The sequence below is a fragment of the Scyliorhinus canicula genome, chromosome 17 (genome assembly GCF_902713615.1).
Source record: "Scyliorhinus canicula chromosome 17, sScyCan1.1, whole genome shotgun sequence".
NCBI lineage: Eukaryota > Metazoa > Chordata > Chondrichthyes > Carcharhiniformes > Scyliorhinidae > Scyliorhinus > Scyliorhinus canicula.
This window is the reverse complement of record NC_052162.1, coordinates 16,241,827-16,269,465: the sequence shown is the minus strand read 5'-3', so window position 1 is coordinate 16,269,465 and position 27,639 is coordinate 16,241,827. Positions and strand designations below refer to the sequence as shown.

The 27,639-nt window shown below is 48.7% G+C and overlaps 1 pseudogene; it reads right to left on the bottom strand.

The window, feature by feature from the left end:
* Window positions 1-26,876, bottom strand: part of LOC119952396 — a 98,526-nt pseudogene extending 71,650 nt beyond the window's left edge.
* Window positions 26,877-27,639: the final 763 nt, after the last annotated feature.

Below are 27,639 nucleotides of genomic sequence, written 5' to 3'. Positions count from 1 at the left end.
GAGGTGGTTTAAACCACGTCGGCAGGACAGGCCTGATAGCGGCGGGACTTCGGCCCATCGCGGGGCGGAGAATCGCCGCGGGGGGCCTGTCGATCGGCGGGGGCGGGAATCGCGGTCGGCAGTGCGATTCCCAGGTGGCGGAGAATTCCGGCCATGGCGGGGGTGGGATTTATGCCGGCCCCGGGCGATTCCCCGACCCTGCAGGGGGTCGGAGAATTCCGCCCATTATTAGGACAATGAAGATTGTGGGACAATATGATAAAAGTGTTTCAAGTAATGAAAGGATTACACTATTGCAATCATTTACAGTAATTAAGGGACTAGAATGAGGGTTTATTGAAACATGATTAAATGTAGGAAATTTAGAACAGGTGACAAGGGATGTGAAGCTTTGGAATTTATCTCTGGGAGAGAAACTGAGCATTGAAGAGCAGATCGGATAGATGGTTGAAGAAGCGTAGATTGGTGAAATGGAAATACACATGGCAGTTGGACACACAGACACACACACACGGACACAGACACACACACACACGGACACAGACACACACACACACACACACACAGACATACAGAGAAACACACACAGACACAGACATACAGAGAAACACATAGACAGACAGACACAGACACAGACACACACACACACAGATACAGACACACACAGAAACTGACACACAGAGAAACACACAGACAGACAGACACAGACACAGACACACACACACAGAGATACAGGCACACACAGAAACTGACACACAGACACACAGACACACACAGAGATACAGACACACACAGAAACTGACACACAGACACACACACAGATACAGACACACACAGACACACACACACACACAGATACAGACACACACACACAGACACACACACACACAGATACAGACACACACAGACACACACACACACACACAGATACAGACACACACACACAGACACACACACACACAGATACAGACACACACAGACACACACACACAGAGATACAGACACACACACACGGACACAGACACAGACACACACACACAGATACAGACACACACAAAAACTGACACACAGACACACACACACAGATTCACACAGACACAAACACAAAAACACACTGACACAAACAGACAGACACACACACATATACACATGAAGACACACACACAGACACAGATACAGACACACACACATGAAAACAAACACGGATACAGACACATAGATTCACACACAGGCACATACACATGAAGACACACACACACAGACACAGCTACAGCCACACACACAATCACACACTGATGCAGACACACACAGATAGATACTTAGACACACACACAGGCACAAATACACAGATACACACACACACACAGATACACACAGGAACACATAGAGTGAGCTTCAATTTGTCCCCAAATGGTCCCGGCATAGCTAAACCACACCCATATTTTTTGAATAGAGACTGCCCAGTAATAAAATAAAAGAATCGAGGAGGGCCAGACTGTCTGTCCCTTTGAAGCACAACACCACAGACTCTCGGGGTCCTACCTGCCCAAATAAACAATGATATCAGTTTGTTGACCTTGATAAAAAAGGATTTGGGGAGAAACATGGGGAGTCACTGAAAGAAAAATAAAACCTCAAGAGCACGTTAATTCTAATAGTCTGAATCCTACCTGCCAGGAGGAAGTTATTCCACCTCTGCAAATCTGCCTGGATACTGCTAACCAAACTGGTGTCATTCAGTTTACGAAGTGAGGGCCCAGTTGAGGGCCACCCGGACCTCAGATAGCGAAAGCTTATCTTAGAAAGGCGAAAAGGTAACATTCCCATTTGGGTTCACCTCCCAGGGGGGGGTTGAACGGGAAACATTCACTTTTGGCTAATTTCAGAGAAGGAACCAAAGGTGCCAAACAACCTTTGTCATGTCGTCAAGGGAGGGTGCTGGATCTATAATTATATAGAAGCAGGGCGCCCGCGTAAAGGACACCTGATGCTCTGCCCCTCCCTGACTAATCCCCCTCCACTTGACAGAGAGGACGCCAGCGCTGTCGCCAGTGGCTCTATTGGCAGAGCAAACAGAATGGGGAACAGGAATGGGGAACAGGAATGGGGGCAGTGGACATTCCTGCCTCGTGCCCCTGTTTAAAGGAAAATAATCAGAATTCAAGATGCTCGTACCAACGCTGGCAGCGGGGACCTTCTACAACAGACGAATCCCAGAAATAAAAACAAACCTCCCAAATATCTCAAACAATACTCCCACTCCACTCTATCAAATCAGTCCCTCTAAAGAAAGAGAGATAGAGGCCTGAGTGAGGGGAGAGGGCGACATTCCCCGGGATAGGGAATTATTGGACATGTCCAGAATTGAAGGTGCTTCGAGAATTTCTTATCAAATTCAGATCAAGGGTTTTGCCTGATTGCAACAATCCAACACATTTTAAATTTCATCAGGGTGTAACGGGGATTCCAACTCACCGCTTCAATCTACCCCAACAGGTGGGATGGGTAGGCCATCCAAAAGAGTCAGACATGACCGACCCGTCTGCAGGAGGTTCCGATCTATAGAGATGGTGATAAAAAGATTCAAAATCCACATTAACCTGCAGAGAGAGGTTATCGAGCGAATTGCATCTGTGTGATCTCCCGGGAGGTGGCCTGCCATTTCAGCTGGTGAGTTTTATGGATGAATTTAATAATGTTATCGGGTAATACATAACTTCTTGCATGTTGTGTGAAGCCTTCAATTTGGACGTTAGAAATTTCAGTTACTGAGGAAATGCTCTGGTTAAAAATGTCAGGAATAATTTTGTGGAAACCTAATAGTCAGGGTGCATAATCAAGGTTTACACAGGCAAATCATTCCAAGCAGAGACACAGAAACTTTTAATGGACAGGGGAGAGAGGCAGACCTGAACACCTTTGTCTTCTTGCTGCCTATCTGCAGGTGGAGGTGTTTAGGGGCTGGTTTAGCACAGTGGGCTAAACAGCTGGCTTGTAATGCAGAACAAGACAGCTGCGCGTGTTCAATTCCTGTACCGAACAGGCGCCGGAATGTGGCGACTAGGGACTTTTCACAGTAACTTCATTGAAGCCTACTTGTGACAATAAGCGATTATTATTATTATTAACGTTTTGAAATAGGCTTCGGCTTGTTTCACCAAACCCTCAGTTTGCAAGGTCAATTTTAAAGTGACTCACAGCAAACTCCCCAGGGAGTTAAAGCAGAAGAATTGTTTATCCCCTACATTCAAACCCAGGGAATGGTCGCAATTTCATATACACACACTAGGAAATAGGATAAAGACGTTTTAAAAGCTATGGATAATGTAAGAGAGCCACAGATTTGGAGATCAGTTCACGTGACTGGCACAGGTCCAGAAAGTCAGGCCAGTGAGAGGCCCTTCACGGAAGAGATACAGTTCAGGCGGGTTTAGCTCTCCGAAGAATGGGGTTGCAGGATTCCTTGAAAGTTGATGGTAACCCAGGGAGGTGAGGTTACACACACAGAGATGTGTACTGTTCAGCAGATGATGTTAGCTATCTTTCAGAGAAACAGGCTTCCAGAAGGCTCAGATTTTACGTTGGCTGTTGGTCAGCCTGGAGCCCTGCTGTGGTGTTGGCAGGCTGGAGGTTACAGCAGACTGAACTGGGAGTCTAGAAATGCAATATCAAAACATTCCAAAGGCCAGTTGTTTTGGTCATGTGATGTTTCCCATTAATAAGTCAGTGGCAGGTTAACGAGCAGCTTCTATGCCCCAGGTCAATATCCATCGTTCCTTAGGTGATAGATGGTGGCAATTGGTGCTTCTGCAGGTATAATGAGCTTTTTTGGCTCTCACTTTGTATTAGGAGCAGGCTGGGGAGATATATTGTCTGCTGGTCCCAGGTTTCATTGATTATAATGTGTCCTACCTGTCATAATATACATCTATGTATATAATGGAGTGCAGACAGGCAGTGATTGACATGCAGGATGACCAGTGAGCACACAGAACACAGCAGCCAATCACCAGACAGGATACGACCACTATAAAGCCAGAGGGCACCAGGTTTCCCGCTCTCTCGGGACCCAGCCTCTGAGACAGTCAGAGTTCGTGAGCTAGTGGGCAGCACGGTAGCATGGTGGTTAGCATAAATGCTTCACAGCTCCAGGGTCCCAGGTTCGATTCCCGGCTGGGTCACTGTCTGTGTGGAGTCTGCACATCCTCCCCGTGTGTGCGTGGGTTTCCTCCGGGTGCTCCGGTTTCCTCCCACAGTCCAAAGATGTGCGGGTTAGATGGATTGGCCATGCTAAATTGCCCGTAGTGTCCTAAAAAGTAAGGTTGGGGGGGGGGGTTGTTGGGTTACGGGTATAGGGTGGATACGTGGGTTTGAGTAGGGTGATCATTGCTCGGCACAACATCGAGGGCCGGAGGGCCTGTTCTGTGCTGTACTGTTCTATGTTCTATGTTCTAGTCAGTGCAAACACCATGTGGTAGCTAGTAAGTGTGGTCAGGCTAGTACATAGGTCTCCAGTCAAGTCAGCATAGTGTCTTGTATAATAGTTAAGACGTTAAATAAAATCGTGTTGCATCTTATCAAGTGTTGGAGGTCTGTCTCTCGCTACACTGCATCAAGTGCAGTCCACACCGACCCAGCCTGCCCAACACATCACTACCAATGGGAGGTATGATATTCCACAAGGGTGAGGGTTGAGCTCTTGTCCTGTAGCTGCTGTTGGAAATGTTCGTAAACTGTAGTCAACTTGTGAATCATGTGACTTGTAGCCGCCATCCTTTTGGTTCAATAAATTCCAGTTTTTAAATAAGCAAAAAGGTACTGTTGGATTGGAACAAATTATGATCTCTTTCATGTCGTAGGGTCATGACAAAAGTGACACAAAATATGTGATGAAAACGTGACAACAGAAGGTCGAGAGAAAGCTTGCACAGGGGGAAGATATTTAAATATATTTTAGATGGATATTCATGAACAATGGCTCTTATATATGATGAAACGCTGTTAATTGTACAAACGCTTTTAATAGTGACAGTGTCCTTATTTAATCAACCGTAAACCACATCAATTATTCTATTTCAAGTATTTTTGCATCCATGACCTCCTCATTCTAATTAATATCTTTGATTGTTCGGCTTCAGTCAATGCAGTCTACACTGAGTCTAGATTAAATAACCCCAGAGTTTTGTAGCAGCTCCCTATTTAGTGTGAAGCACAATTTAAAAAATTTAAGATGTTGCATTGTCTCTTTTGATGACTGGATCGTCTCCATGTGTCCTGCCTGTTTGCGTTGGAATCTATTGTTTGAGAAACAATCAGAAGCAGTGGCAAGATCATCAGGAAATATGGGATTGTACTAGATACAGTCGGAAGACACAATTAACCTCACAATGACCATAGCTAGTCAGCAGTCTGTTGCTAGGCTACATCTGTGCCGAGCTATTGGCATCATTTTAAATATCACCTCTTCACATGATTGCACGTTAAGTACACAGGGAGAATAATGTGGAGTCTTCGGATTACAATGCAGATTTTGTTTTAGGAATTCTCTGTTCGTGAAGCCGGGATCTGGAGTTCTGTTCCCGCTAGCTCCTGTTGTCTGACTCTCTTCAGTCCAAGGAGGGAGTTGGGCAATTTTTCCTCAATATGACGCAGAGCGAAGGAATTATACTTAGATTTATCTACCCTGGGATCAAACCACCCCAAAGACCCAGCAAGTGCTGTGCATGAATAAAAACATACGTACCAGCCTCCCCGGACAGGCGCCGGAATGTGGCGACTAGGGGCTTTTCACAGTAACTTCATTGAAGCCTACTCGTGACAATAAGCGATTTTCATTTCATTTCATTTCAAAACAATAAGTGTTGGAACAACTCAGCAGCTCCGAGAGCAACTGTGGAGAGAAAAACAGAGTTAACGTTTTGAGTCTAACATGACCCTTCATCAGAAGTGCTGAGCATGTGTTGCTTAAAGTTCCTTATGAATGCCAGTTTTTGTAAATTAGCACATGTATCCATGCTAACTTGGATCACAAACTCAGGAGAATTAGTTTTTCAGTTTACAGTCGACTCATCTTTTCTGACAGTTTTCAAGAAATAACGACTACTTGTATTTATTTAGCACCTTCAACATAATACTGTAAGAAGTCTTACAACACTAGGTTAAAGTCCACCAGGTTTGTTTCAAACACTAGCTTTCGGAGCACTGCTCCTTCCTCAGGTGAATCAGGTGAATTCACCTGAGGAAGGAGCAGTGCTCTGAAAGCTAGTGTTTGAAACAAACCTGTTGGACTTTAACCTGGTGTTGTAAGACTTCTTACTGTGCTCACCCCAGTCCAACGCCGGCATCTCCACATCATAATACTGTAAAACAGTCTTTTTCAGACCTTTTTGCCCGGGGCCCATTTTTACCAACTGGCTGTCCTTTGGGACGCATGCCAGCCGACCATCGCGGCACACGCCGGCAGACCTTTGCGACCCACATTTTCTCTGACCTTTAATGCACAGGTGAGCCTGCTTGGGCCTCAAGATCTCACTCCAATTAGGTTCACAGGAGGAGAGGGCGATGCACTTATCAGTTGCAAAGTTCATCCGGTTCCTTCGAGCTGTCTTCATCTTTATGAGGACAGAAAATCCTACCTCGGACATGTAGGTGGTTGTGAAGGGCAAAAGCAACAAAATGCTTGTTTTACTCAGCACTGGATACTACTCCTCGGAGACGCTACTCCAGAATGCTGACAACCTCATTGACTTGTGCTGTGTTTTTAATGTTGTGTCATAGGTGAGTTCCAGAAGCTCAGTTTCTTCATTTGGAGTCAGCTGCAAGTTAATAATTGCTTCTGTGGTCTCAAACTCAAAGGGATTTTTCATCCACCTCTTCTCTATCAAAATCTGAAACTTCTCCTCTGGAAAGTAGCAACAAAAATCAACGCAGCCAGATACTGGACTTGCCAGTCTATTGACAGTTTCCTTACTGACACAATTTTCTTTGATGTGTCATAGCAGTGTGGGGAACATGTAATAATTTTGGCTTTGTACTCGCAATTGCCAAACTTTCAATGACTTTTAGAAAGCAATGGGGCGCGATTCTCTGCTCCCCACGTTGTGACGTCAGCCGCGCATGCGCGGGTTGGAGCCGGCCAACCTGCGCATGCGCGGCGGACGTCACATAGGCGCCGCCGTCGCGTCATTCTCGGCGCGCCACCTTGACGCAAGCGTCAAGGCCCAGCAGCCGAGAATAACGGAGTTCCGCTCCTTGCCCCCCGGGTGAGGGGGTGAATACGTTGAGAGTAGCGGCCTCCAAGGCCGTCGTGAAACTCGGCTGAGTTCTCCGCTCCCCACGCCGGGTGGGAGAATCGCGGGAGGGCCGGGCGACTCATTTCACGCCCCCCTGGCGCTCCCCGCGATTCTCCCACTCCCCGCTCGGAAGAATCGGTGGTCGCCGGTTTTCACGGTGACCGGCGATTCTCCGACCCGGATGGGCCGAGCGGCCTGCCGTTCGCGACCGGTTCACAACGGCGGCAACCACACCTGGTCGCTGCCGTCGTGAACATGGGCGCCAAAGGCCCGTTTGAAGCTTGTGGGGGGCAGAGAGGGGAGTGAGCACCACGGCCGTGCTCGGGAGGGGACTGGCCCGCGATCGGTGCCCACCGTTCGTCTCAAAGGGACGCACTCTTTCCCCTCCACTGCCCCGCAAGATCAAGCCGCCACGTCTTGTGGGGCAGCAGAGGGGAAGACGGCCACCGTGCATGCGCGGGTTTGAGCCGTCAGCCGTCGTGACATCAGCCGCGCATGCGCGGGTTGGAGCCGGCCAACCTGCGCATGCGCGGCTGACGTCACATAGGCGCCGCCGTCGCGTCATTCTCGACGCACCGCCTTGACGCAAGCGTCAAGGCCCGGCGGCCGAGAATAACTGAGCGCCGCTCCTCGCCCCCCGGGTGGGGGTGAATATGGTGAGAGGAGCGGCCTCCGAGGCCATCGTGAAACTCGGCCGAGTTCATAACGGCCTTCCGATTTTTCCCAGGAGCGGAGAATTCCGCCCTTGATTTCTAAACAGTGTCGAAAGCAATCATCGTCCTTCCCTTGCAATTGGAAGTTCAGTTCATTTAGAATTGCAAAGATGTCTGCAAGGTAAGACACAGTGAGCATCGAAGTTTTGTCAGCAAATTAATCAGCCAGAGGAGATAATTTCTCGAGGAGGAAAGTGCCTCAGTTCATAAACTCTGACCAGCACCCAACCCCTTGACAGCCAAATTACTTCTGTGTGGAACAATAAATGTGTGTGCTCAGCCCCCATATCAGAACACAATGTCTCAAAAAGTCTGGTATTGATTGTGCTGCATTTAATGAAATTCACAACTTTCACAATCTCTTTCAACACCACTTCAAGATTGGATGGAATTCGTTTCCCCTACTATACTCCCTACACACACACGACTGTGTGGCAAATTTCAGCTCCAACTCCATCTTCAAGTTTGCTGAATACACGACCATAGTGGGGCGGATCTCAAACAACAATGGGTCAGAGTACAGGAGGAATATAGATAAATTAATGGCATGGTGTAACGACAGCAATCTCTCCCTCAATGTCAGTAAAACTAAGGAGCCGATCATCGACCTCAGAAAGCGAAGTGTCTGCATCAATGGGGCCGAGGTATGGTGATTGACAGCTTCAAATTCCTAGGTGTGCACAACACCAACAATCTGTCCTGGCCCACCCACATCGCCGCTTTGACCATGAAAGCACAACAGCACTTATACTTCCTCAGGAAACGAGGGAAATGCAGTATGTCCACATTGACTCTGACTAATTTTTACAGATGCACCATAGAAAGCATCCTATGTGGCTGCATCACAGCTGGTATGGCAACTGCCCGGCCCAGGATCCTAAATAACAAAGAGAGTTGTGAACACAGCCCAGTCCATCATGCGAACCCGCCTCACATCCATTGACTCTGTCTACATCTGCCACTGCCTTGGGAAAGCGGGTAGCATAATTAAAGATCCCCGCCCACCCGGGCTATTTTCTCTTCCAACCTCTCCCATTGGGCAGAAGATACAGAAGTCAGGGAATACGTACTAATAGATGCAAAAACAGCTTCTTCCCCGCTGTTACCAGACTCCAGGGATTGAACTGACCTCTATGCATCCTCTCTGCTGTTGTGGAATTACACTCCGTATGCTTCACCGTATGTCGCTGTCTATATTTTTGCATTGTGTATTTATCATATGTCTTATGTTTTTCATGTATCGAACAATTTACCTGGACTGTACACAGAATAATAATTTTCACTGTACCTCAGTGACAATAAATCTAAATCTAAATATTTTGATGCCAGTGTCTCACGGTGAATAAAGTAAAATTCGCTCCACACAAGTGCCAGGCAATGACTATCTCCTACCAGAGAGGATCTAACAATCGCCCCATGACATTCAATGGCATTACCATCGCTGAATCCCACAATTAACATCCTGGGGGTTACCATTGATCAGAAACTGAACTGGACTAGCACAGCATTAATGAGGGCAGGTCAAATGTTAGAAATCATACAGCGAGTAACTCAGCTCCTGACCCCCCAAACCCCCAGGGCTACTGTGGCCCAGGTGGCCACAGTATTAATTAGCATCTACAAGGCACAGGTCAGGAGTGTAATGGAATACTCTCCACTTGCCTGGATGAGTGCAGCTTCAACAACACTCAAGAAGCTCGACACCATCCAGGACAAAGCAGCCCGCTTGATTGCTCCCCCTTCCACAAACATACAAACTCTCCATCACCGACGAATAGTGGCAGCCGTGTGTACCATCTACAAGATGCACTGCAGTAACTCACCAAGGTTCCTTAGACAACAGCACCTTCCAAACCCACAACCACTACCATCTAGAAGGCCAAGAGCAGCAGATATCTGGGAACGCCACCACCTGGAGGTTCTCCTCCAAGTAATTTCCCACCCTGACTTGGAAATATATCGCCGTTCCTTCACTGTTGCTGGGGCAACATCCTGGAACTCTCTCCCCAACAGCATAGTGGGTGTATCTACACCTCAAGGACTTCAGCAGTTCAAGAAGGCAACTCACAACCACCTTCTGAAGTGCAACAGGGATGGGCAATAATTGCCATTCAATATGATCATGGCTGATCATCCAACTCAATAGCCTAATCCCACTTTCCCCTATATCCTTTAATCCACTTCACCCCAAGGGCTACCTGCTTCTAGAAACCATACAATGTTTTGGACTCAACTACTTCCTGCAGTAACAAATTCCACAGGCTCACCACTCTCTGGGTGAAGAAATATTTCCTTATCTGTGTCCTAAATGGTCTACTCCGTATCCTCAAACCTAGACCCCTAGTTCTAGACACACCCACCATGGGAAAATCCTTACTGATTCAACTCTGTCTAGTCCTGTTAGAATTTTATAGGTTTCTAAGAGATAGAACATAGAACAGTACAGCACAGAACAGGCCCTTCGGCCCTCGATGTTGTGCCGAGCCATGATCACCCCACTCAAACCCACGTATCCACCCTATACCCGTAACCCAACAACCCCCCCCCCCCTTAACATTACTTTTTAGGACACTATGGGCAATTTAGCATAGCCAATCCACCTAACCCGCACATCTTTGGACTGTGGGAGGAAACCGGAGCACCCGGAGGAAACCCATGCACACACGGGGAGGACGTGCAGACTCCACACAGACAGTGACCCAAGCTGGGAATCGAACCTGGGACCCTGGAGCTGTGAAGCATTTATGCTAACCACCATGCTACCGTGCTGCCCACGGTAGGACTTCCTCTGACGATTTAAGTTGTCACTACATCCTTTAACAAAAATCAAAAGGTTTGTCCTCAAACTCGCCATAGTTAGTCTTCAAATGCCTTTGATGTTTTGAGGGTTTTAAACTTCCATTTTCCAGCACTTCCCTGCAAATAACACATCCTGATTTGCATTGACACAATTAATAAAGCCATACCTTAAAAAAATCATCTTTATACCGCTTTGTTGCTGATTTCAGCTTCTTGTTCATGGGTTGTTCATCAGAGATCCTGGTGATCACACCAGCACTGCATTGTCCTACCATGATTCTCCTGAGCCGCTCGCACCAGCACTGCTCTGTCCTGCTGTGGATTCTCCTGAGCTGCTCACACCAGCACTGCTCTGTCCTGCTGTGGACACCCCTGAGCCGCTCACACCAGCACTGCTCTGTCCTGTTGTGGACTCTCCTGAGCCGCTCACACCAGCACTGCTCTGTCCTGCTGTGGACTCTCCTGAGCCGCTCACACCAGCACTGCTCTGTCCTGCTGTGGATTCTCCTAAGCAGCTTACACCCCCACAACTAAATCTGTTGTGGATTCTCCTGAGCAGCTCTCTCCAGCAGGTTTAGTTGTGGGATCCTGGCCTGTTGTGACTCTGGCTTCTCTTCCTTATTACAATACGATCCATTTTAAATTTGACAGTCCTGTTACTTGTTTGCTGCTAACAAAATGGGGGAATCCTCTCGTGCCCAGAGGACATGACATCAGTGTTCGGGGCACGTAACCTGCTCTCTGCAGTCTCTTCAGCAGGAAGACGGCACAGATTTAAATAAAAATCTTCTCCTGGGTCAGCGCGCTGAGATCTGACGGCACTTAACTGTCTTTGTTGTGGGCCAAGAACAGTCAATCATAGCTAGATGTTTATAAACATTGTGGTTAGTTTCCTCACTGTTACCTGGGGCGGGATTCTCCGACTCCCCCCCGCCGGGTCGGAGTATCGCCGGGGGCCGGCGTCAATCCCGCCCCCGCCGTATCCCGAATTCTCTGCCACCAGAGATTCGGTGGGGGCGGGAATCGCGCCGGTCAAAGCCCCCCGCCCCGGCGATTCTCCATCCCGCGATGGGCCGAAGTCCCGCCGCTGTCAAGCCTCTCCCACCGGTGGGAATCAAACCACCTACCTGACCGGCGGGAGCAGGCGGCGTGGGCGGGCTCTGGGGTCCTGGGGGGGGGGGCACGTGGCGATCTGGCCCCGGGGAGTGCCCACACGTGGCCTGGCCTGCAATCGGGGCCCACCGATCGGCGGGCGGGCCTGTGCCATGGGGGCACTAATTTCCTTCCGCCTTCGCCATGGTCTTCATCATGGCGGAGGCAGAAGTGACCCCCTCCCCTACGTATGCGCGGGGATGAGGTCAGCAGCCGTTGATGCTCCGGCGCATGCGCGGACTTCCGCTAGCCGGCGAAGTCCCTTCGGCCCCGGCTGGTGTGGCGCCAAGGGCCGTCCACGCCAGTCGGCGGAGCGCCAACCACACAGACACGGGCCTAGCCACTCAAGGTGGGGGCTTGGCCCCTAAAGGTGCGGAGACTTCCGCACCTTTGGGGCGGCCCGACGCCAGAGTGGTTCACGCCACTCCAACACGCCGGGACCCCCGCCCCGCCGGGTAGGGGAGAATCCCTGCCCAGGTTCCTTAATGGCCCTCTTAGGGCCTGATCTGATCTGATATTTCTACGCATCTTCTCTACAGTTGTAACACTATATACCGTACACTTCACCCATTGTCTTATGTTTATGTATTTTCATTATGTATCCTGATGTGAGGGCAGCACGGTGGCGCAGTGGGTTCGCCCTGCAGTCTCACGGCGCCGAGGTCCCAGGTTCGATCCCGGCTCTGGGTCACTGTCAGTGTGAAGTTTGCAAATTCTCCCCGTGTCTGCGTGGGTTTCACCCCCGCAACCCAAAGATGTGCAGGGTGGGTGGATTGGCTAAGCTAAATTGCCCCTTAATTGGAAAAAATTAATTGGGTACTGTAAATTTATTTTTAAAAAATGTGTCCTTATGTATTTATCGTATGTTCAATGTTTTCAAGTCTGGAACAATCTGCCTGGAATATACCCAGAACAATACTTCTCACTGTACCTCGGTACACGAGACAATAAATTTAAATCCAAATCTAAAATACCTTTTCAATTCATCTGTCATTTCCTTCTTTTCCATTGTCACTTCTCCAGACTCAGTTTCTATGGGTCACTTTGCTAATGCTTTTCTTTTTAAAATATTTCTAGAAACTCGTACTATCTGTTTTTATATTTCTGGCTATTGTTCTCTCATACTGTAATTTTTTAAAATCCTTATTAATCTTTTTGCCATCCTTTGCTGCCACTTATACTTTGTCCAATTTTCTCTCATAATTGCCCCTGTTTACGTTTAAAAACATAGTCTCGGACCCACTCCTCTCTCCATCAAACTAAATGTAAATTCAACCATATTATGGGTTCTGCTACCTGAGGGCACCTTCACTGTGAGATTTTCTGTATCTTCCTCCGTGAAGGCAGACACAAAATAATTGTTTAGTTTCTCTGCTATTTCCCTCAATTATAAAACATCATTGATGGGATTCTCCGGCATCCCAGCCGCATGTTTCTCGGCGGTGCTCCTGCTTCTGTCAATGGGAATTCCCATTGCAGCTACCAAACATTGTTGGGAAACCCACAGGCGGGATTGCACTAGCGACGGGACCAGAGAATCCAGCCACCAGCGGAGAATTCCGGTCCACATCATTGTATCCAGGACTGTCACTGGAGATCTCTGCACTGCTTCCAACCTCATAGTCCCCACCTCCTTACAGCCTATTTCCACCTCCTCCCAAGATCCATAAACAAACCCGCCCCAGTCAACCCATTGCTCCAGCCTGCTCCAACCCCCTGAATTTATCTCTTCATGTCTCGACTTCATTTTTCTCCCCCTGCTCTCTTCCTACCTTCATCCATGACTCTTCTGATGCTCCATGTCACTTCAACAGCTTCCCAGTTTCCTGGCAATAAGCCTCCTCTTCACTGTGAATATCCAATCTCTCTTCACTTCCATCCCCCACCAGGACAGTCTTGGAGCTCTCCACTTCTTCCTTGAATGGAGGCCCAACCAGCTTTTACCCACCACCACCCTTCTCCACCTGATTGAGCTTGTTCTTGTTCTGAACAACTTCCCCTTCAGCTCCACTCACTTCCTTCAAATAAATGTTGTTGCCGTGGTACCTTTTATTGACATTATTCTAATATTTCTATATTATTCCCTTCTCTCGGTACCAATAGTTTACAAATATCACTTAAATTACTTAATTTTCAGGGGCGGCATGTGGCGCATTGGTTCGCACTGCTGCCTCACGGCGCTGAGGACCCGGGTTCGAATCCCGGCCCTGGGTCACTTTCCGTGTGGAGTTTGCACATTCTCCCCGTGTCTGCGTGGGTTTCACCCCCACAACCCAAAGATGTGCCGGATAGGTGGATCGGTCACGCTAAATTGCCCCTTAATTGGAAAGAAAAAGAATTGGGTACTCTAAATTTATTATTTTTTAAAAATTACTTAATTTTCTACAGTGGGGCAGTTTGATCACTTTGCCACAATCAGTTTGTCTCTCTCTAAAATAATGCTTTGCTCATACTGAGCTTGGGGCCTTAATAAAGGCTCAGTGAGGAACCCTTTGTTGGTGAATAGAACATGGGGCAGAGTATGTATCATTATATTTGTCACTTTAGTAACCAGCAGTGAGCTGGACAAAGTTTCCTCAGACAGACAAGAAGTGAAGGTGTACAATATTTTCCCTTCTCCACCACTGAATTTGGGTCCAGGCCCGAAACTACTCTTTTAAAGTTCGAGACAATCTGCAGTGCAAACGTTTTCAGGTTTTAATGTAGCAATCGAGGTTGGGGTTTTGTCAGTCCGACATTTGCTGGATTAGAGTGGACGTGAGACTGATATCTCCCAGGCATCTGAGCTGATTATAAATGTTCCAAAGTTCAGTGATTAGCTGCCGACTGTTCAGGTCCAGCTGAATGTTTTGGAATGGGCTGTTTAACAGCTGCTTTGCACACTGCCCCAGCCCCCCCCCCCCCCCCCCCCCTGAATCTTGTCTGTCATCTGAAACTGTGGAGATTAATCCTTGAAGGAATTGACTGTCAGTCCAGTGTGTTAGGCATTTATATTTCAGAAAGTTCAGAAGATTACTTGCAGAATGCTGACGATTTGCCCCATGCACTTCCGTGTTATACCTATGGAAATCTATTTATATTGTTTTTGGTCACAGCGTAACAACAGAAACAATTCAGAATATTTAGTCAAGCTAAGCCGACCTCGTTCATCAATGTTACTAAGTTTCTTACGAACCTTGTGATATTTTGTATTATATGTATATGTTAGGGTTAGTGTGTGTGCGGCTGCTGCAATAGTGTTTTTAAAAATCCTGATTTGCAAGACAATTAGATCCTATCCATCAGCGAATTAAGGAAGATCCTTGTGCAAAAAAATCACGTATGGAATACCTTCCCTCTCGGAAGCTTGAACTTCCCGAACAACTCGTCCCCGGCGAAACTACCTTCCAGAAACATCTCCCCCAAACCTCTCCAACCCCTCCCTCTCCCGTGCCCTGAACGATGAATCTAAGCCAAATGGCACAAACTTAGGGGTTCCTGCAAATCGGAACCAGGAGTGGCATGGACCCCAGTTTAAGATGCTGCCTAAACTGATTCCAAATTCTCAAAGTGGCTATCACCACGGGCTCAAAGAGAATCTAGCTGGGGAACATGGGAGGGAGCAATGACCAGGGCCCTGTAACTTGACCCTCTGCACAAAACCTCCTTCATCCGCCCCCTATAGAGTCTGGATCCTTGAACCACATCCCCGTACCTTATCAATATTTGCCACCAAATAGAGCCGCAACAGGTTAGGTAATGTCAACCGCACCACACTCCCACCCCCTCTCCCACTCCCCTGACTGCCCATCCCATTGGAAAAACGTCCTACGAACCCGAGGGTTCATACCAGCTCAAACAAAAGTAGATATCAATTTATTAAAGCTGCAAAAGAAAGCCTTGGAGGAAGACTGGGAGACACTAGAACAAAAACAAAAACCTTGGGAGATATATTCATCTTCACCGTCTCTACTCTTCCAGTAAGGTTAGAGGGAGGGCATCCCACCTTTACAAATCGGCCTTCACCCCATCCACTAGACTAGAAAAGTTAAGTTTATGGAAAGTGACCCAGTCATGGGCCACCCGAATTCTCAGATACCGGAAGCTACTCCGAACCGGATGTAGGCATCCTCCCCAGATCAGCTCCCCTCCCCGAGGGGTTCACTGGAAAATATTCACTCTTGCCCAGATTCAACTTGGACCCCAAAAAGGAGCCAAACTTACTGAGCAACTCAATTATCTCCCCCACATTGGAGAGTGGGTCTGTGATATATAGTAACAAATTGTCCGCATGTAAGGATGCCCTATACTCATTTCCTCCATGCTCTATCATCCTCTGTCTGGTAGATCACCTCAACACAATCACCAGCAGCTTGATTGCCACTGCAAACAAAAGCGGAGACAATGAACGCCCTGCCTTGTACCTCTGTTTAATTGGGAATAACCGGGGATCAGGGCATTAGTACGTACACTCATGGTGGGGGCCCTGTCCAAACGCCCAATCCATAAAATTAATTTTAGCCCAAAGCCAAAACCGCCCCAGGCTATCAAGGAGGTAGCACCACTCAACAGTGTCGAACACCTTCCGTCTCTGTTTCCATCGAAATAATCACCTCTGAATCCGCCCCTCAGGAGGGCCACAACATAACATCTAACAATCTGCTAATATTGGCCGACAGCTGCCACCCTTAACACACCCAATTTACTCCTCTGAAATCACGCCAGGGAGGCAGGGTTGGCAACACCTTAGCCAACAATTAGCGTCAGCATTTAACAATGAAATGGTCGATACGTGTCACATTCCATAGAACACAGAACATTACAGCTTGGCCTTCTTCAGGATCAGGGAAATCAACGCCTGCGCAAGCGTGGCTGGCAACACCTCCCGGGACACAGAATCATTAAATATTACCAGCAGAAATGGAACCAGCTGACCAGCAAACTGTTTTTAAAATTCAATGGGGGAACCAACTGGACCTGGTGCTTTGCCCGTCTGCATTAACCAAATACAGCTCATGATCGCCTCCGGCCCTATTGGCGTCTCCAACTCCTGACTTCTCTCCTGCTCAAACTCCAGGAAGGTCAACTCATCCAAAAATTGCTTCATTGATGAACCCTCCACTGGGGGTTCACGGTAGAAGATATCAAACATCTCATCAACCTTCTCTGGGCAGATACCAACCCACCACCCGAGACCCTAACTTGCACCATCTCCCGGGATGCAGCCTGCCATCTCAGCTGGTGAGCCAACAGACGATTGGCCGTCTCCCCATACTCACAAAAAGTCCCCCTTGAGCGTCGCAGCTGGCTAACCGCCTTGCGTGTTGACAACTCAAAATCCATTTGCAATTTCTTTCCGTCCGCCATTAACTCCGGTGCCATAGTGATCGAGTGAGTACTGGTCCATCTCGAGAATGGAGTCCACCAGCCTCTTCCTTTCGACCGTACCAGATTATCCCTGTGCGCCTTATAAGAGATTATCTCCCCCTTAAGAACTGCCTTCAGGTCTCTCCAGAGCGTGGAAAGCGAGACCACCTCGTTCCAGTTGAACTCACAATGCTCCCCAATGGCAGAGGATACACGCTCACAAAAACTAGGCGAGCAACACCGTATACAGTCTCCACGGGGATTGCTGAGAGGGGCCCAACTCCACCATCAGATCCATGAACACCAATAACTCCTTTTCCACCCCTGATGGACTCAGAGACTTGGGACTCGATCTATCCAACCTCGGATCCAAAACACAATTGAAGTCCTCCCACATAATTAGCTGATGTGAATCAAGATCTGGGATAGATGCCAGCACCTTATTGATGTCATCCCAGTTCAGTGCATACACGCTGACCAACACGAGCGGCGTGCCTGCCAATGACCCACTGGTGATTATGTATCACTCACCTGTGTTTGCCAATAAATTAACTGCAGAAATGGTCACCCTCTTATTAATCAACACAGCGCCCCCTCCCCCACCTCCCCGAGCGCCCTACAGTCGAAACACGAGTGATATACCTGCCCACCCATCCCTTCCTCAACCTTATTTGGTCTCTGATTCTCATATGAGTCCCCTGTAAAAAAAAACACATCCGCCTTCAAAGTTCTCAAGGCGCAAACACCCGCAACCTATTTACTGGGCCATTTAACCCCCTCACATTCCAGATATCAACCCCACCCTCCGACCCAGGATCAGCCATACCACCGCCCCATCTGCCCCCCCGTGAGGCAATCCAGCAGTGCCACAACCAGCACTAACTGCCCACCAAAGATGGCCACAACATCCCTCATCAAGCCAGTCAAAGGAAACAAAGGAACCATCATCGCCGTCAGCAGTCCACCCCTCCCCCCTTCCTCTCCCTGACTCCTCCCACCTCTCAGCCACTCCCCACCCGAAAAACCGAACAAACAACCAACAGAAGAACAAACCCCCCCCCCTCTCCCTGTCCCCAAACCCAAATAAACAGAAACAAAAAGCCAACTTAAAAAACGAAACAAAACCATATCCCCATGGTAACAAGGTGCAGGTATGTCCCCTTCCTTGCTCCTGTTAACTAGCTATACTGCGAGCAGGGTGACCCTCACACAAATCAAAGTCAACTAAACAGTATATTAATGATCAGCCCCCCCTGCCCAAACCAAACTTTAACGCAGAACAATAGAGGAACTTCAACACCCAATCCCCCTCCCCTCCATGAAAACTCCAACCGTGCAATATATAAACCCCAACTTCACCCAGAAAAAAACACCCTCCAGGCCCTCTGGCATCCAAAGATTCTTACGTTTTGCCGCCTGGAGCAGTTCTCCAGATCATCAACCTTGGCCTTTAGCACTCTACACTCATCAGCCAGCAACGCCATCTCTGCTTCCAGGGAGACAATCTGATCACTATGGCCATAGAGCGCCACCTCCACCTTCTGTATTGCCACCCCTTCTACCCCCATCCTCGGATCTATCTTGACCGCGGCCGCTGCCTCCTCCAGATCCTCAGTGACCTGCCGCTGCTTCTTAAATTCATTGGTCAAGAAGCTAACCAACATCTCATTCCATCAAACTACACCAATTTGCTCCAGAAAATTGCCCATAAACCAGGCAAACAGGGCCAAAAACAAAATATCCTGGTGGGAGCCAGCATATGTGCGATGCTCAACAAATAGCTGCCATCGGAAGGCATCAGTTTGCTATCTAACCGGGCCCGCTCCCAATGGTAAATTCCAGATTATTCCCAAATGCGACGTGCATGTCAACAATCCCAATTAGCAGCCATTTCCATCTCATTAGCCAGATTGAAGTCGATTGTAACGGCCCCCCGGGAATTAACTAGCTCCCCAATGGTAAATCACGTGGGCATTGTTTAGTGCTCCTTTTTAAAAACATGAAGCTGGCGCAATGGCTCGGGGCCCTGAAGCATTCAAGGTTGGGGGTTGCCCCTCAGATGAGGGGAAGGGGGGAGGTTGAGGGGCTTTTCTTCTGTGAGGCCTTCAGGTCATTGTGGATACCCATAACAGGGGTAACTACAGCTGGTTCCTGCCTGTCCTACTAAACACTTCCAGAACAAAACCACCCTGTTCTTAGATAGATGCTGATGGTCACGTTAACTCCCGTTGCTTTCACAGCTGAAGGCTATTGCTAATAAGGAATTGACCTTGTTAATTGTGAGAGCACTTCACAGCTGCAGGTCGTGGTTGCCGCTTGCTCCTGCTGGTGGCTGCAGATCTCTGGAGGCTGCTGTTGCTGTTTCCTTCCTTTCTGTAGCCGGAAAGAAGAACAATTTTTTTCTCAGCTGCCTGGCTCCTGGAACACTGGGCTCAGCGAGACATACGAGTCCAGAAGGCGATATGGTTCTAACTAAGACGCTGCGGGACCTGGTGCGCGACACTGATCCAAATGGGCCACCTGATGATGCTGTTGAAGAAATGCTTTTGCAAGTTGCTGATGCTTTGGTTGCTGGTGTGGTGAGTGCTGCATGTAACTAGCATGTCACTGTGGGTCAAACACGCTGGAAGTCAAAGATGTTCAACTTCACCTTGAGCACCAGTGGAACATGTGAATGCCAGGATTTGGTTCCGATGATATTGGGCCGTGTGGGAGGGACCTGCACAGCTACGGCTATTGGATGGAGAATGGAACTTGTAGGTGGGACAAGTAACACATTGATGGACAGATCATTTCTACGCCAAAGTTCTGGGCATGATAGCACATTCTCAGGCTTATCCTCCATCTCTGTTGAGGAACCTGCGAGGGGCGATACCGTGTGCTGGGCTTTTTTGTGTGAAAAGAAGCTGATATAACTTTATATTGGGACCAATATGGAACGGTGACGTTACCTTGTTGTTTAATGGTTAGTCTGATATATGAGATGTTACGCAGTTGATTTTCAAATCTTTGTTAATGTTAACCGTTTAATAACCAAAATATTCTCGAGTTCATTCTGACTGGGACTCAACTGAGTCCTGGGATCCTGCAGATCTCCGACTGCTGACTCCCTTGGGAGTCAACCTGATTTGCATCAGCATCTGTGTGGTGCTCACCAGATTGTGCTCCAGAAGCCTGATCGCTAATGTCACTCACCGATAGTGGTCTCCTCGGAAATCTCCGAGCTCTCCTTGGAGGTGTTTCCTTGGGTGGCGGAAGGGGGGGGGGGGGGACGCTGGAGAACGACTCTGGACGGCCCGGCCTCATCAGATGGAGATCCTGCGAGAGGATGGACATGTGGGCAGTAAGAGGGAAGGATCATTTTGTCTGACATGAACAACTCACTTGAGACGGGTCATCTGTGTGGAGGGGCAGTGGATCCTCACGTCTGCAGCGCAGGACAACCTCGCTATCGGTCACTGCTCTCTCCTCGGTCAATTCCGCGCCCCAGGGTCCGTTCCTCATCGAAGGTGAGGACTTGGATCCCAGATATCCCATCCCGTCTTGGCCCTTTCCCACTTATTATGGGCTATCCTTTCCTGTTGGGACAGAGAGAGAGGGGATTTTGAGCTGCGCACTTGATGGATTGGCGAGTTGGGGGGGGGGTCAATGGAGTGTGGCATGTGTGGGTAACGCAACTGGATATGGAGGGGTTGTGCTGGTGGGTGTCAGGGGGTGTTGGGGAACAAGCACCACGATTGGATGTGGGAGGATGTGAGGTGTCAGCCAGTGAGTTGTAGCGGAGCTATACAGACAGAACTATTGCCAGGAAAGTGGTGGTAACTTACCCTTGCAGCACAGTGGAGGTCATTGGCGTTCTTCCTACATTGTACGGCAGTCCTCCTGGTCATGCTGCCCAAACTGACAGCTGCTCCCACTGCCTCCCAGGGGCATTGATGGTCCTGCGGTTGGGCCTCCAATCCCCCCCCCCCTCCCGGTGGACATTGCCTCCAGAGGCCTGGCCAGGTCGGCATCGCCAAAGCGAGGAGCAGTTCTGCTCGCTGACATGCTGGGAGTGAGTGGCGAGGGAGCGTATAAAAGCAGCTTGATAGCGGCGAGCTGTTGAGCTGAAGTCTGGCGAATCAGACAGTGAGACAATCAATAACGGCGAGAAGCTTGGTGGAGGGTGGGGGGGGGCTCGTTTTCGACATGAAGTGCCGTTAAATACGGCTACGGTTTCGTCAATGCGGCCTTCGAGAACCATTCCTGCCAATTACACCCAAGGTGACACTTCAAAACTTTTCTGTTAAGTCGCAGCCAGTGACTGGCTGTTTGTTAATTGTTTCAAAAGTACTGAAGTCATAGAATCACTCAGTAAAGAAAGAGGCCATTCAGCTCATCATGTAAGTTCTAAATTTCAAGTGGGAGTGTACAAGAAATGAAGTTAGGTGGTTTGGCCACCCTAAATTGGGGTAAATGGGCTATGGGGATAGGGTGGAGGTGTGGGTTTTTGTCGGGTACCTTTTTCCAAAGGCCGGTGCAGACTCGATGGGCCGAATGGCCTCGTTCTGCACTGTTGGTTCTATGATTAAATACTGTTCCAACGCAGAGTACTTTTTGTTTCCATTTTCCCCTCCCAACCGAGCCATTGGATGAATCCAATTTATAGATGGGCTATCTCCAGCTAGGAAAGCTCCTGTTGATTTCAGAACATGTACCCAATTAATCGTAACAAAATAAGAGATGTTTACGAAGTTGCGAATAACTCTCTGGCAGAGCTACCCAAGCAGGCTCACTCCTTTACTCTGCTCGCAATTGGCCTGCAATTTTCTTCCATGTTATTTTTAAGTACTTTTCCAATTCTCTTTTTTGAAAGTTACTATTGAATCTGCTTCCAGCACCCTTTCTGGCAGCGCATCCCAAATCACAACAACTCGCTGGGCGATAGAAAATACCTCTCCTCCACTCCCAAATGTCCTGAAATCTGCTTTTTTTTTTAATAAACATTTTATTGAGGTATTTTTGGTATAGTAACAACAATAAACAAATACATGAAACCATAAACATAGAGAAAAGGCCGTTTACCTTTCGTACAGGTCCCACCCTTATTATCCCCCTACTCTAACCTAAACTACTCCACCCCCATCTGCTGACGAATAATTTTCCGCGAAGAAGTCGACGAATGGTTGCCACCTCCGGGCGAACCCTAACAGTGACCTTCTCAAGGCGAACTTGATTTTCTCCAAACAGAGAAAGCTAGCCATGTCCGATAGCCAGGTCTCTGACTTTGGGGGCCTTGAGTCCGTCCAAGCTAATAGTATCCGTCTCCGGGCTACCAGAGAAGCAAAGGCCAGAAGGTCTGTCTCTTTCTCCTCCTGGATTCCTGGATCTTCCGACACCCCGAAAATCGCCACCTCTGGACTCAGCGCCACCCTTGTCTTTAAAAGCTTGGACATAACGTCCGCAAACCCCTGCCAAAATCCCCGAAGCTTTGGACATGTTCAGAACATATGGACATGGTTCACTGGTCCTCCCGTGCATTTTGTGCACCTGTCCTCCACCCCAAAGAATCTGCTCAACTGGGCCACTGTCACGTGAGCCCGATGAACACTGTGCTGCCTGCTTACCCAACCACTTGGCAGGAGAAAACTGTGTTTGAGAAGTTTACTGAATCGAATCTCTCCTGCAGCACCTCCAGAACCCAGGAAGAATCCACTCGAAGAACGTAGAAGACAAACACAATTGCATTAAAAAAAATAACTAAAAATAGAAATGTTACATGTGCAAACTTCATACTTCACCGTTACAGACATGCATTTTACAGTGGACAGGCACCCTCTGGAGAAATCTTCTGGCACTGCATTTGCCATAATTTAAAAATGCACTTTGAAGGATAAAATTGCTTTCTTAATTATTGGCAGAGTCAACACGGGCACAAATTGTTCAGTGACACAACAAGAAAATGGAATTAGGAATGGCAACGTGACAGAGAGATGTCACCTGAGTTTATGTCAGTCATATTTATCACTCTTCAGAGTCAATAAGGAGTTGGTGTAAAATCTAGGATCATTCACTTTGATTTGTGTCAGTTTCAAACTTAACGGGATTAAAACAAAGCGCTCCCCACCGCCACCCCCCCCCCCCCCCCCTCCCCCTGCCCTACAGATTCACATTCCCTTTGCTGGGACTCTTTGGCACAGCAGGTATCAACGGTGGTGCACTGCCTGCTCTGGGTAACCCTCGAAGGGATCTTATCAACGGCTGGTTACCGCCTCCCCCTCAGTGGCAACACATTAAAATCTGACACTACTGTTAAAAGGGATGATAAGATCAGCCTCTTATTGTGACCCTGATGTCATTCCTCCAGCCCCACAGATCATTCCTCGAGGTGCATTTAACTCTGTCAAAAAGGAACGGCATTTCAGTTGCAAAAAGGCAACAATTGTGCAATTTTCATTCACCACAACTCGGTCACGGAAAGCAAGTTGTTCTGGGCAGGTTTTGTCACACTTTTACACCCGTTATATCTCACACTTAACTAAGTGATTTTGGGGGCCATGCATGTAACTTTCTGGGCGGCATGGTAGCACGGGGGTTAGCACTGTCGCTTCGTAGCGCCAGGGATCCGGGTTCGTTTCCCGGCTTGAGTCACTGTCTGTGTTCTCCCCCGTGTCTACGTGGGTTTCCCCCGGGTGCTCCGGTTTCCTCCCACAGTCCAAAGATATGCAGGTTAGGTCATGATAAATTGCTCTCAGTGTCCAAAAAGGTTAGGTAGGGTTACTGGGTTACAGGGATAGGGTGGAGGTGTGGGCTTAAGTAGGGTGCTCTTTCCAAGGGCCAGTGCAGACTCGATGGGCCGAATGGCCTCCTTCTGCACTGTAGATTCTATTGTTCTATGATTCTATGATTTCTGTTGATAGTACAATATGTTTATCAAAATGATTACGTGCCCAGTTTTGGGGATTCCAAACAGACCATGCTTTTGTCCGGGAATAGAGCGGTCAATTGCAAAAAAAAAACTTCCAGTAGCTTAACCCAATAACTTACCTTAAGTTTGAGGAAGGTGACTCCTTCTGCAACAGTGTGATTTTTCTTATATCGGCACCAGTCTTGTGCCTCCTCTCAGGAAGATTGACGTTGTTGTGCCAGTGTTGTGCTGGGTTAGAGGTATTTGCGTGCTGGGAGCCTCTACCCCTTGGGTTAAAACTGTTCAAACTTATTTCGTACAAGTTTTTTTTTACATACAGCAAAGATGAACACTTCCATTTCACCTGCCTAGGTTTCATTTGAAATCTGGTCCGACAGGTGGTGTGGAAGGACTGTGTGCTAACCCACTGCAGTCCCCAGCTCCATCATGTAATCGCTTCCTGTGTGCTTCACTATTTTTTTAAAAGTCCCTCGTTTATTCATGGGGATCAGTAAAGTGGGAAGAGTCCCAGATGACCATAGGCTGCTTTCCCCTTTGAGGGGGAGAGCTGACTGGTGGTGATTCACCACACCTCAGGCGAGGGGCGAGGTTGAGAAGGCAGGGTCTTCGCAAATAACCTCAGCCGGTACGGGAATTGAACCCGGGCTGTTGGCCTCGCTCTGCACCACACACCAGCTGTGCAGGATCAGTACGGCCCGCATTATGATGTGAAGAGTCACATGTTGGTAGACTGTGTGTAGAAGAGTCTGGAAGAAGCTGGCACGGTGGCACAGTGGTTAGCACCTCACAGCTCCAGGGTCCCAGGTTCAATTCCAGCCTCGGGTGACTGTCTGTGTGGAGTCTGCACGTTCTCCCCGTGTCTGCGTGGGTTTCCTCTGGGAGCTCTGGCTTCCTCCCACAGTCCAAAGATGTGCAGGTTAAGTGGATTGGTCACGCTAAATTGCCACTTAGTGTCCAGGGATGTGTGGGTTAGGTGCGGTTAGGGGGTTGCAGGGATATGGTGGGAGTCTGGTTAGGGTGTTCTTTCAGTGGGGTGGTGCAGATTTGATGGGATGAATGGCCTCCTTCTGCACTGTAGGGATTCTATGATAACGTGGATCTGTGACAGCCAATCTGTGCAAGCCAACATGGAAACAGCACCAAATGCACGCTTGGAGAGGTATATAGTTATGAGTTATTTATAAACACTTAGGGTGGAGTTTTCCTGGAATTCGGCAAAGGCCGATAGCGGGCGGGAAAAGCGAGATTGAAGCCACTGACAGCACTGGTGGCTTTCCCTGTCATATTGTCCTCGACTTAGTGTGAAAATCTTAAAGGGACCAGCCCCATGATATAATGCAGAGCCTTTCATGCCACTGCCCCCTGGCACTGGCCACGGGCACTGTCCACTGGCTCCCTGGCACTGGCCACTGGCACTGTCCACTGGCCCCCTGGCACTGGCCACAAGATCGAGGCCCCAATTTGAAAGGCTGTCCCAATGCAGAAGAGTTCATGATGAACCCCTCCTCCCTCCCCCCCGCAGCTCCTGGCACTGTCCGTGCATGATCCTCTTCCCCCTGAGTGATGCACTCACCTGAGCTCCGCTTGCACACGTTGGGAGACCAGTTGTAATTCATACCGTTCTGTTTTCACATTGACGTGAATGGGCTTTCTTAAGGGGAGTGGGGGGGGGGGGGTGATTCAGGTGTCGGGTGCTTGGTAATGCGATGATAACTAATTCAAATAATATTCCCAATATTGAACGTTGGAAAACACACTCTGTCACTGATGGGGGTGGGGGGGGGGGGGGGGGAAGAACAATGGCGTCACGCATTGACGTTGGTGTGAAACATGGTCTGAGACCACTTGCGAGATTTTCCGCTACCTTTGGCGAACTGGTCGAGGAAAATGGGAGCGGAAAATCCCGGCCTCAATGTTCATCTGCACACATCTCCAGACCTCTCTGTGAGACACCAAACATCCCTTACCCCTCTCACCCCAGTGCCCTTTTTAACGTGTGCCAGACGAGACAGCAAGTTTTGGTTGGTGACTGAAACTTGGGGACATCGCAGCAGTGCCAAACCTTGACCACATCCGTCCACTTTCCAGCAGATTTGGTGTGAGAAACGCCAGGAAACGCTTTTGCCTCAACAGTATGAGGGTGCTGAGGTCAATTGCTGGTCCTTGGTCCTACACCAGTTAAGATCTTAAGGCACAGGAGCAGAAGTAGGCAATTCGACCCTCGAGTCTGCTCTCCCATTCAGTGAGACCCAGAGTAGGCGGCCATCTTGTGCAGTGGACACTAATTCCCTGAATTCCTACAAGCGAGAGCTGGACATACTTCCAGCTGGGGTGGACACCACCTCCTTCAAAAGGGAGTCACGGCAAGGAACTCAGGGTCATGGTGATAGGCAGGTCACCTAGATAGGCAGAGAGGAATTTCCCCAATTTTTCACCTCCAAATTAGTCTGGGTTTTTAAAATCTGGCTTTTTGTGTCTTTCCCAGGCAGTCAACGCACAGGCTACGAATCTAACCAGAGACCAACTGGTGCAATTTTTCTCATACGTCTTTTTCTCCTTGTTAACTTCAAATAGGTATTTTCTCTCAACTCCTTTCCTGAAGAGAATGAATACTTGCTTGGCTATCATTCTGTTAAGGACAACACTGAAGAAGCAGTCGGCTGACATTTTGGTAAGTGAGTGAGTGGGTGCTTGCAAATTGGGGCACCCCCTTGCTCCAATGTTTTATAACTTTAAAATAAAAAACTCCCTCTGCAGTTGACCAATCATTGTCGCGATGCAACCCCTTCCGCAGGGCGGCCTGTGGCTGTTCAGGTGAAGAGGGCCTCAATGCCTGTCTGGAGCACTAGATCTGGTCTCCAGTCAACTACAGAGTTTCCTGTTATCTCCGGGGACCTGGGCTCGACCAATAGGCCTTTGAAGGCCCTCAAAAGGCTCAATTGGCTTTCTGCCACTTGCTGCCTGTCCCGACCTCACTTCCGGGGAAAAGGCCTTGTGTGTGTGTGTGTGGGGGGGGGGGGGGGGGGGGGGGGGGGCAACGGTGCCATCATGTCGGCCTGTGGCAGGAATTTTATGCCCTCCTCCCTCTGGTGGGGGCTGAAGATCCTCCCCCGGGTCTCGGAACCCTGATTAATGTTCTCTAGTCTGCAGGAGTGCCACTTGGCATTGATGCACCCTTCATATAATAAACATTGCTGACTTCACCAAGAGTCCGATCCACATTCACGCAGCCATGAAAAGGCCTTCAATTGGCAATACAAAAATCAGTGACATAATAACCAGGGATCAGCTATTAACATTACCTGGTTCTCCATTTACTTGGTCGTCTTGGCTGGCTCAGGCTTTGTGCAATTCCATGGGTTACATGGTCCTAATGCCACCACTGTTTCCCCAAGCAAGTGGTGCTGAGGCCAATTGTTCTTCCTGTCAC